Genomic DNA, 12,394 nt, shown 5'->3' with positions numbered 1-12,394 from the left:
CTGCTGATGGTGTTGTCTAGAAGGAAGTGCTCCCTTGTTTGTGATTGACACTTTTAAGTCCAAATCCTCAAAAAGTATATAGATACCTAACTTCTATTGAAATCGATGCAAGTTAGGAGAAAATACCTTTTGAGAATCTGGCCCTGGGATTCAGTGTGCTGGACTTTTATTTTTGTTTCTTTCTTCTACATCTTTCCATTGCCGCTTTTATATGTTTCTTCTTGAGAAATTCCTACAAGTCCTTACAAACAAGTATGGCCTTCACTTCCTAGGCTATGAGTCCAATTTATTGTCTTCCCAAATATTGAGTGGTAAAGCTCAAATGGTAATGGGATAAAAAGGCTTATGACTGCAACCTTTGGTACAGTAGAACCTCAGAGTTACAAATACCTGGGGAATGGAGGTTGTTCGTAACTCTGAAATGTTTGTAACTCTGAACAAAATGTTATGGTTGTTTTTTCAAAGTTTTACAACTGGACATCGACTTAATACAGTTTTGAAATTCTACCATGCAGAAGAAAAACGCTGCTTTCCCTTTATTTTTTTATTAGTTTACAGTTAACACAGTACAGTATTGTATTTGCCTTTTTTTTGTCTTGTCTCTGCTGCTGCTTGATTGCTTACTTCTGGTTCCAAACGAGGTGTGTGGTTGACTGGTCAGTTCGTAACTCTGGTGTTCTACTGTAGTATTTTTCCTGTAGCCATAAGTTAAATGCCACATTTATTTACAAACAAACAAACAAAAATCACCACCACCACCATCACGCACCTCAGAAGCTTAAAAGGTTCCTGATTTTGCTTTCAAAATTTTGATTTTTAAGGATGTAGGTGTTTGTTGCTTTGGAAATCTACAAGTACACTAATGGCTGGAAACGGGTGTGGAGGAGGAGAATGATTTCTTTTAAGAATCATTAATATGTATGAAAGTATAACAATTATAAAAGAAAATAATCACTACTTACTTTATTTTTAAAATGTATTGCAATTTAAATAACAAAAAGATGTGTATGCAAGCCTCTAGATGCCTTAACACATAATTAGTAGTACAACAAAACCCTAGCAGCATTAAAATAATAATTCAAACGGGCACTCTGCCAGCCAGCAAGCCGCTTATGAAACACCCCAGCCAGCAAGCTGCCTACGAAAATGCTCCTTTCCTCCCCTCTGTTGTTCTGATAAGCACACCCTTAGTCCTCTCCAGAAGCCCCCTCAAACAGATGTCTTTTGCAACGTGCCCACAAGGTCACCAAATTGGGGATAAGCTCCAGCATTCTGGACTCTCAAAGAGAATGTTTTGCTATCTACCTCCTCTCTTCTCTAATGAGTGGGATCCAGCCTGGATGCCTCTACCGATTGCAGCTGTGGTATTACAGCATGGGGGAGAAAGGCAATCCCTCAGGTAGGCAGGTCCCTGGCCATCGGCTTTATAGGTCATACCCAATACCTTAAATTCCATCCAGAGAGCAATAGGCAGCTGTTGCAGATCCCAGAGTACTGGTGTTACATGCTCCCAGCAAGGTGCTCCATAAGCTCAAGAGGCTCAATAAGCAAGTCACTATGTTCTGCACGAGCTTCAGTCGCTGAATGATTTTAAGGCGTAACCCCACATAGAGTGTATTGCAATAGTTTAATCTTGAGGTAAGAAAGGCATGGATAATGATGACAGGATCTGCATCCTGGAGGAAAGTTTGCAACAATGTAGCCAATAAATATATAAATATATTTGTAACATATGACAAGGACAGACACACACACAGTGGTGCACATGTCAGCATTTACCAACAGTTACCACTTAGTGGTATCTCTTAGAGTACCTAAATTTTCACTGTGTATTTAGATAGGAGGTATTTGTGGTATTTTTGGTCAAAGACCAATAGCAAGATAAAATGCTTTTGACTGCAAGATTTGGAAAACTGTGAATTGACTCATATTAGGGAGTTATGATCAAGACAGTAGATCCCATTTCTAATAGAAATATGATAGATGCAGTGGAAAACAAAACCATACAAAAAATTGTGTTTAAAATCAAAATGCTGATTTCATAACAACAACACAACACTGCAGGTTCGGTGCTCCAATATCATATCCCTTCAATGCTTGAGGGAATCTAGTGAAAGGAACTAGACGTGAGGTTATAAAATAGTGGTAATGGGTTGTGCATGGTATTTACAATGGGTCAGCCTTTGGAAAGTTCATGTTCAGTTGTCTGCTGGCTATGTCTGTGCCATCCTGTTATGGAGGAGGTATGTTTAGGAGATGAATTATCTATGAGTACAGTCCTAAGCCATTGACAAGACATGACACAGGAGACATTCAAGGACCAAAGTTTGGCTACCGGTCTATTTACAGATTAAAGGTTTTAACAGTAGGTGATGGGTTTGGTCACAGAGACTGCTTTGGGACTGTCACTTGACGTGCTGGAATTACCTCTGAGCCCGTTTTCCACTGCCAGCTTGGGACTCCAGAACCCTGCCTTGTTGAGCCAGACATGTTAGCCTGCTGCAACACAGTGCCAGGTCTGGTCTATGCCCCGAAAGCTGCAGACTTTAACCAAAAACTGCTCAGCAAGTCACCTATCTCCAGCACACAGACACTCAGCTCCCAAAGGGATCCAAACCCCAAATAAATCCGTTTTACTCTGTACAAAGCTTATACAGGGTAAACTCAAAAATTGTCCACCCTCTATAATAACATTGATAGAGAAAAGGAGTATTTGTGGCACCTTAGACACTAACAAATTTATATGAACATAAGCTTTCGTGAGCTACAGCTCACTTCATCGGATGCATGCAGTGGAAAATAGAGTAGGGGGATTTTATATACACAGAGAACATGAAACAATGGGTGTTACCATACACACTGTAATGAGAGTGATCAGGTAAGGGAACTATTACCAGCAGGAGAGAAAAAAAATAAAAAAAACCTTTTGTAGTGATAATCAAGGTGGGCCATTTCCAGCAGTTGACAAGAACGTCTCAGGAACCCGGGGGGGGGTGGGGGGAGGGAAGGGAGGGGAGAAGAATAAACATGGGGAAATAGTTTTACTTTGTGTAATGACCCATCTACTCCCCGTCTTTATTCAAGCCTAAGTTAATTGTATCCAATTTGCAAATTAATTCCAATTCAGCAGTCTCTCGTTGGAGTCTGTTTTTGAAGTTCTTTTGTTGAAGAATTGCCACTTTTAGGTCTGTAATTGAATGACCAGAGAGACTGAAGTGTTCTCCGACTGGTTTTTGAATGTTACAATTCTTGACGTCTGATTTGTGTCCATTTATTCTTTAAAGTAGAAACTGTCCAGTTTGGCCAATGTACATGGCAGAGGGGCATTGCTGGCACATGATGGCGTATATCACATTGGAAGATGTGCAGGTGAACGAGCCTCTGATGGTGTGGCTGATGTGATTAGGCCCTATGATGGTGTCCCCTGAATAGATATGTGGACACAGTTGGCAAAGGGCTTTTTTGCAAGGATAAGTTCCTGGGTTAGTATTTTTGTTGTGTGGTGTGTGGTTGCTGGTGAGTATTTGCTTCATGTTGGGGGGCTGTCTTTAAGCAAGGACTGGCCTGTCTCCCAAGATCTGTGAGAGTGATGGGTCATCCTTCAGGATAGGTTGTAGATCCTTGATGATGCGCTGGAGAGGTTTTAGTTGGGGGCTGAAGGTGATGGCTAGCGGCGTTCTGTTATTTTCTTTGTTGGGCCTGTCCTGTAGTAGGTGACTTCTGAGTACTCTTCTGGCTCTGTCAATCTGTTTCTTCACTTCAGCAGGTGGGTATTGTAGTTGTAAGAATGCTTGATAGAGATCTTGTTGGTATTTGTCTCTGTCTGAGGGGTTGGAGCAAATGTGGTTGTATAGTAGAGCTTGGCTGTAGACAATGGATCATGTGGTGTGGTCTAGATGAAAGCTGGAGGCATGTAGGTAAGTATAGTGGTCAGTAGGTTTCCGAGATATGCACAGCTGTTTGTTCCCCCAGGTATTAATCACTTACTCTGGGTTAATTAGTAAACAAAAGTGATTTTATTAAGTATAAAATGTAGGATTTAAGTGGTTTCAAGTAATAACAGACAGAACAAAGTAAGTTACCAAGCAAAATAAAACAAAACATGCAAGTCTAAGCCTAATACATTTAAAAAACTGAATACAGGTAAATCTCACCCACAGAGATGTTCCAATAAGCTTCTTTCACAGACTAGGCTCCTTCCTAGTCTGGGCCCAGTCCTTTCCCCAGTGCAGATTTTATTAGTTCCAGCTCAGGTGGTAACTAGAGGTTTTCTCATGACTGCAGCCCCCTTTGTTCTGTTCCACCTCCTTTTATATCTTTGGCACAAGGCGGGAAACTTTTGTCTATCTGGGTCCACACCCCTCCTTCTAGATGGAAAAGCACCAGGTTTAAGATGGATTCCAGTCCAGGTGACATGGTACTATGTCCTGTGAGACCCCAAGCCTCATATGAACACAGGAAAGCTTACAAGTAAACAGAGCCATTTACAACTAATTGTCCGGGCTAATGGGAGCCATCAAGATTCTAACCCACCATTAAAGGCCCACACTTTGCATAGTTACAATAGGACTTCAGAGTAATACTTCATATTTCTAACTTCAGATACAAGAATGATACATTAATACAAATAGGACAAACATGCTCAGTAGATTATAAGCTTTGTAATGATACCTTACAAGTCACCTTTTGCTTAAAGCATATTCCAGTTATATTATATTCACACTTATAAACATATTTCCATAAAACATATGGAGTTCAATGTCACACAATATTTTGGATAATTATGTTATTATAGCAGAGGAATTCCTCCCCAAATCTGAGAATGGTGTTGTTGATTCTTGCTATTTGACCTACAAGTCCTGAAGCCCTGCTAGAAGACACAAGACATCACCAACTATTCTTTGCAGCTGGTAGCCAAATGATCTGCAAAGTATTAATCTAAATGTGATTTTAGGAGCTTTGGTTTATGGTATTTCCTTTATTGTGAAAGAGGAGGGAAAAGCAAACTTTGTCTTGTTGAGAGAGGGGACCCTGTCTGGCTTCAGTACAAAACTGAATACTTAACAATATGAATAGTTAACAATATGCTGTGTTGAAAAATAAGGGAGAAAAGATGAGGGGGTTTTTAGACTTTGCTTCAGATGAAAAAAACAGGGTAGTTGTCAATAAAGTATTCCAAAACAAAACAAAACACATTTTCTTCAAAACTAGCTGTCACCTGGTTTCATCAGCCACAGTGGTATAGTTCTCTCATCAGTAACTCATGGTGTGCCCTCTTCCCTTTTACATAGTTAACAGAGTACTTGGAACTAGCATAAATAATCTTACAGTTATTGGTATTATTGACAGTGTGAGATGAAGTGCTGCCTTCTGTTGGATATTTTCCTGCTACAGCAGATTAGGGTTTTTCTTTAAGGAGAATAAATTTTAGAGAACTTGGGCTAAAATATCAAAATCATGGTGGGTTTTTTGGCCTGATTTTTAATTCTCAATATAAGTCATACAGAATTAAAAATGAAACCAAAAATAAATGCTCTGTTTATCAATGATCGCCTTCATTCTCTATTAGTGTTCCATAGGAGCACATTTATTTTTGTTACAGATATTGCAGGAGCAGAATACTATATGTTTTGCAAATTCACAACAAATGCTTTATGGGGCCAGGATTTAACCCATCTCTTTGTTCACATTGGCATGCAGCAGGTAACTCCGTTTCTGTGGACTTTGTAAATCTGGTATAATGGTAATGAATCAAGCCTATTGTCTTGAACTTTTTGTTCCAAGATGGTATCAGGATCGTCTTTCTGTGATTTTAATTTTCTTTGATTGAACATATCTACTGGCTCAGGGAGAGTAAATGAATAAAAGGCTGAGCTAACAGAGCTGATGGGCTCCTTGTCTAAGTGGCATTCTTTCATTTTGTGTCCTTGCTTTTAAAAATAAAGTAACAAAGCAAAAGACATATTTAAAATTAAAAGCAAAGATGAAAGAGCACATTCCTACATAAGAAGCAGTAGCAGTCTGCATAAGTGCTGTGAATTTTGATTGTTGGTGTTTCATAGATTCATAGATATTTAGGTCAGAAGGGACCATTATGATCATCTAGTCTGACCTCCTGCACAACGCAGGCCACAGAATTTCACCCACCACTCCTACAAAAAAAACCTCACACCTATATCTGTGCTATTGAAGTCCTCAAATTGTAGTTTAAAGACCTCAAGGAGCAGAGAATCCTCCAGCAAGTGACCCGTGCCCCATGCTACAGAGGAAGGCGAAAAACCTCCAGGGCCTCTTCCAATCTGCCCTGGAGGAAAATTCCTTCCCGACCCCAAATATGGCGATCAGCTAAACCCTGAGCATATGGGCAAGATTCATCAGCCAGATACTACAGAAAATTCTTTCCCAGGTAACTTGGATCTTACCCCATCTAAAACCCATCACAGGCCATTGGGCCTATTTACCATGAATATTTAATTACCAAAACCATGTTATCCCATCATACCATCTCCTCCATAAACTTATCGAGTTTAATCTTAAAGCAAGATAGATCTTTTGCCCCCACTACTTCCCTCGGAAGGCTATTCCAAAACTTCACTCCTCTGATGGTTAGAAACCTTCGTCTAATTTCTAATCTAAATTTCCTAGTGGCCAGTTTATATCCATTTGTTCTTGTGTCCACATTGGTACTGAGTTTAAATAATTCCTCTCCCTCTCTGGTATTTATCCCTCTGATATATTTATAGAGAGCAATCATATCTCCCCTCAGCCTTCTTTTAGTTAGGCTAAACAAGCCAAGCTCCCTGAGTCTCCTTTCATAAGACATGTTTTCCATTCCTCGGATCATCCTAGTAGCCCTTCTCTGTACCTGTTCCAGTTTGAATTCATCCTTCTTAAACATGGGAGACCAGAACTGCACACAGTACTCCAGGTGAGGTCTCACCAGTGCCTTATATAACGGTACTAAAACCTCCTTATCCCTACTGGAAATACCTCTCCTGATGCATCCCAAGACGACATTAGCTTTTTTCACAGCCATATCACATTGGCAGCTCATAGTCATCCTATGATCAACCAATACTCCAAGGTCCTTTTCCTCCTCCGTTACTTCTAGTTGATGCGTCCCTAGCTTATAACTAAAATTCTTGTTATTAATCCCTAAATGCATGACCTTACACTTCTCACTATTAAATTTCATCCTATTCCTATTACTCCAGTTTACAAGGTCATCCAGATCCTCCTGTAGGGTATCCCTGTCCTTCTCTAAATTAGCAATACCTCCCAGCTTTGTATCATCTGCAAACTTTATTAGCACACTCCCACTTTTTGTGCCCAGGTCAGTAATAAAAAGATTAAATAAGATTGGTCCCAAAACCGATCCCTGAGGAACTCCACTGGTAACCTCCCTCCAACTTGACAGTTCACCTTTCAGTAGGACCCGTTGTAGTCTCCCCTTTAACCAATTCCCTATCCACCTTTCAATATTCCTATTGATGCCCATCTTATCCAATTTAACTAATAATTCCCCATGTGGCACCGTATCAAACGCCTTACTAAAATCTAAGTAAATTAGATCCACTGCGTTTCCTTTATCTAAAAAATCTGTTACTTTCTCAAAGAAGGAGATCAGGTTGGTTTGGCACGATCTACCTTTTGTAAAACCATGTTGTATTTTGTCCCATTTACCATTGACTTCAATGTCCTTAACTACCTTCTCCTTCAAAATTTTTTCCAAGACCTTGCATACTACAGATGTCAAACTAACAGGCCTAAAGAGAAAAAAACAAAGTAATGTGAATGGACACAGCCAAAGGAAGCAATCTTTTCCTTATTAAACCTATTTTTTACTCCAGAACACACCCACACCCAATATTTGTACAAGCTTTAGAGACAGAAATATTCGCTGGGGAAGTCTTCCACGCTAATTTCACTATGTGACCAAAGAAAGCATCAGATTGTGTATGTTAGAATCTACCCTCCCTTGGCTGTGATATGGAACTATGCCAGAGCGAGCTGCAGAAGGATGGTGGATGGGGCTTCAGGAGCCACAATTCCTGCGTCCTGATGTGCAGCCGAGTGTGCAGGCTGCCCCAGTCTTTACCTGCTTTAAAACAAACAAACAAACAAAAAAAAACCCTCTCTGGTTCCAGCAAAAATAAATAAATAAAAACAGAAGAATTGCAAGAGAGCTCTACCAGGACTTGCTAAAGGCCATTTCCAGATTATCAGTGTCTTTCCCAAGGAAACACAGGCTCATTCAAATTTTGAGATAGGAAAACTTGTATTTTGTAGATTTTTTTCCCTTTGGATTTCTGTATTTTCTGCTTTGTTGATTCGCGACCACAGTTTGAAAATAATATGCGTGATCTGTTTGGTCATGACATTTGGTCACCACTTGGTGAGCTTGATGAACTAAAACCATTGTGACATCTATAGTTCATGACCTTTTATTGGTTTAGTAGGGAAAATAATCAGTGGACAAGCAGACAGATAAAAATTTTGTTATAAAATACCACCAATCTTCCTACTTATTCATACCATTACTAACTAGTGTTGAATGAAGAAATCTGTTGAAGTTTTATTTTTAATTAGCTATAATTAATTTACCTTCTGCTTTAAAACATACACTGCTTGTCCTTTAGCATTTATGAAATGATTTCAATGGTAGCTCCCTGGTTAATGCATTGTATTTCCTGAGTATTATCTCCTAATGACCTTATTGACTCTGATCTGACAATCTATTATAATTATTTTCTTGACAGGTTAGCAAAATCAGTAGCTCAGTCATTGCTGGGAAGGGTTAACATTATTCATAAAACCATAATTACAAATATAGAATTTAAATAAGAAGTTACTAAAGACCACATTAGTGAGGTATATTTTCATAATGTGGATTTTTCTTCTGCGGAGGGATTGGAAAAGTTTTGCAGTTTCTGCTGAGAACTCCATTACACTCAATGGGAATTTTGCATTAACAAGCACTGTAGACTCAAGCCCTTTGATAGTATATCCTCTCACAGTAGAATCATAGAATATCAGGGTTGGAAGGGACCTCAGGAGGTCATCTAGTCCAACCCCCTGCTCAAAGCAGGACCAATCCCCAATTAAATCATCCCATCCAGGGCTTTGTCAAGCCTGACCTTAAAAACTTCTAAGGAAGGAGATTCTACCACCTCCCTAGGTAACGCATTTCAGTGTTTCACCACCCTCCTAGTGAAAAAGTTTTTCCTAATACCCAACCTAAACCTCCCTCACTGCAACTTGAGACAATTACTCCTTGTCCTGTCCTCCTCTACCACTGAGAATAGTCTAGAACCATCCTCTCTGGAACCACCTCTCAGGTAGTTGAAAGCAGCTATCAAATCCCCCCTCATTCTTCTCTTCTGCGGACTAAACAATCCCAGTTCCCTCAGCCTCTCCTCATAAGTCATGAGTTCCAGACCCCTAATCATTTTTGTTGCCCTTCGCTGGACTCTCTCCAATTTATCCACATCCTTCTTGTAGTGTGGGGCCCAAAACTGGACACAGTACTCCAGATGAGGCCTCACCAATGTCGAATAGAGGGGGACGATCACGTCCCTCGATCTGCTCGCTATGCCCCTACTTATACATCCCAAAATGCCATTGGCCTTCTTGGCAAGGGCACACTGCTGTCATATCCAGCTTCTCGTCCACTGTCACCCCTAAGTCCTTCTCCGCAGAACTGCTGCCTAGCCATTCGGTCCCTAGTCTGTAGCTGTGCATTTAGTTCTTCCGTGCTAAGTGCAGGACCCTGCACTTATCCTTATTGAACCTCATCAGATTTCTTTTGGCCCAATCCTCCAATTTGTCTAGATCCCTCTGTATCCTATCCCTGCCCTCCAGCGTATCTACCACTCCTCCCAGTTTAGTATCATCCGCAAACTTGCTGAGGGTGCAATCCACACCATCCTCCAGATCGTTTATGAAGATATTGAACAAAACCGGCCCCAGGACCGACCCCTGGGGCACTCCACTTGACACCGGCTGCCAACTAGACATGGAGCCATTGATCACTACCCGTTGAGCCCGACAATCTAGCCAACTTTCTACCCACCTTATAGTGCATTCATCCAGCCCATACTTCTTTAACTTGCTGAGAAGAATACTGTGGGAGACCGTGTCAAAAGCTTTGCTAAAGTCAAGAAACAATACATCCACTGCTTTCCCTTCATCCACAGAACCAGTAATCTCATCATAGAAGGCGATTAGATTAGTCAGGCATGACCTTCCCTTGGTGAATCTATGCTGACTGTTCCTGATCACTTTCCTCTCATGTAAGTGCTTCAGGATTGATTCTTTGAGGACCTGCTTCATGATTTTTCCGGGGACTGAGGTGAGGCTGACTGGCCTGTAGTTGCCAGGATCCTCCTTCTTCCTTTTTTAAAGATTGGCACTACATTAGCCTTTTTCCAGTCATCCGGGACTTCCCCCATTCGCCACGAGTTTTCAAAGATAATGGCCAGTGGCTCTGTAATCACAGCCGCCGATTCCTTTAGCACTCTCGGATGCAACTCGTCCGGCCCCATGGACTTGTGCACGTCCAGCTTTTCTAAATAGTCCCTAACCACCTCTTTCTCCACAGAGGGCTGGCCATCTATTCCCCATGTTGTGATGCCCAGCGCAGCAGTCTGGGAGCTGACCTTGTTAATGAAGACAGAGGCAGAAAAAACATTGAGTACATTAGCTTTTTCCACATCCTCTGTCACTAGGTTGCCTCCCTCATTCATTAAGGGGCCCACACTTTCCTCGGCTTTCTTCTTGTTGCCAACATACCTGAAGAAACCCTTCTTGTTACTCTTGACATCTCTTGCTAGCTGCAGCTCCAGGTGCGATTTGGCCCTCCTGATTTCATTCCTACATGCCCGAGCAATATTTTTATACTCTTCCCTGGTCATATGTCCAACCTTCCACTTCTTGTAAGCTTCTTTTTTATGTTTAAGATCCGCTAGGATTTCACCATTAAGCCAATCTGGTCGCCTGCCATATTTACTATTCTTTCGACACATCGGGATGGTTTGTCCCTGTAACCTCAACAGGGATTCCTTGAAATACAGCCAGCTGTCCTGGACTCCTTTCCCCTTCATGTTAGTCCCCCAGGGGATCCTACCTATCCGTTTCCTGAGGGAGTCGAAGTCTGCTTTCCTGAAGTCCAGGGTCCGTATCCTGCTGCTTACCTTTCTTCCCTGTGTCAGGATCCTGACCTCAACCAACTCATGGTCACTGCCTCCCAGATTCCCATCCACTTTTGCTTCCCCCACTAATTCTTCCCGGTTTGTGAGCAGCAGGTCAAGAAAAGCTCCCCCCCAGTTGGCTCCTCTAGCACTTGCACCAGGAAATTGTCCCCTATGCTTTCCAAAAACTTCCTGGATTGTCTATGCACCGCTGTATTGCTCTCCCAGCAGATATCAGGAAAATTAAAGTCACCCATGAGAACCAGGGCATGCGATCTAGTAGCTTCTGCGAGCTGCCGGAAGAAAGCCTCATCCACCTCATCCCCCTGGTCCGGTGGTCTATAGCAGACTCCCACCACTACATCACTCTTGTTGCTCACACTTCTAAACTTAATCCAGAGACACTCAGGTTTTTCTGCAGTTTCGTACCGGAGCTCTGAGCAGTCATACTGCTCCCTTACATACAGTGCTACTCCCCCACCTTTTCTGCCCTGCCTGTCCTTCCTGAACAGTTTATAACCATCCATGACAGTACTCCAGTCATGTGAGTTATCCCACCAAGTCTCTGTTATTCCAATCACGTCATAATTCCTTGACATCACCAGGACCTCCAGTTCTCCCTGCTTGTTTCCAAGGCTTTGTGTATTCGTATATAAGCACTTGAGATAACCTGCTGATTGCCCCTCGTTCTCAGTATGAGGCAGGAGCCCTCCCCTCACAGACGTTCCTGCCTGTGCTTCCTCCCGGTATCCCGCTTTCCCACTTACCTCAGGGCTTTGGTCTCCTTCCCCCAGTGAACCTAGTTTCAAGCCCTCCTCACTAGGTTAGCCAGCCTGCTCACAAAGATGCTCTTCCCTCTCTTCGTAAGGTGGAGCCCGTCTCTGCCCAGCACTCCTCCTTCATGGAACACCATCCCATGGTCAAAGAATCCAAAGCCTTCTCTCCGACACCACCTGCGTAGCCATTCGTTGACTTCCACGATTCGACGGTCCCTACCCAGGCCTTTTCCTTCCATGGGGAGGATGGACGAGAACACCACTTGCGCCTCAAACTCCTTTATCCTTCTTCCCAGAGCCACGTAGTCCGCAGTGATCCGCTCAAGGTCATTCTTGGCAGTATCATTGGTGCCCACGTGGAGAAGCAGGAAGGGGTAGTGATCCAAGGGCTTGATGAGTCTCGGCAGTCTCTCCGTCACATTGCGAATC

This window comes from Eretmochelys imbricata, chromosome 1 (genome assembly GCF_965152235.1).
Source record: "Eretmochelys imbricata isolate rEreImb1 chromosome 1, rEreImb1.hap1, whole genome shotgun sequence".
Lineage (NCBI taxonomy): Eukaryota > Metazoa > Chordata > Testudines > Cheloniidae > Eretmochelys > Eretmochelys imbricata.
The sequence above is the reverse complement of the archived record's forward strand: the minus strand, read 5'-3'. Positions refer to the sequence as shown.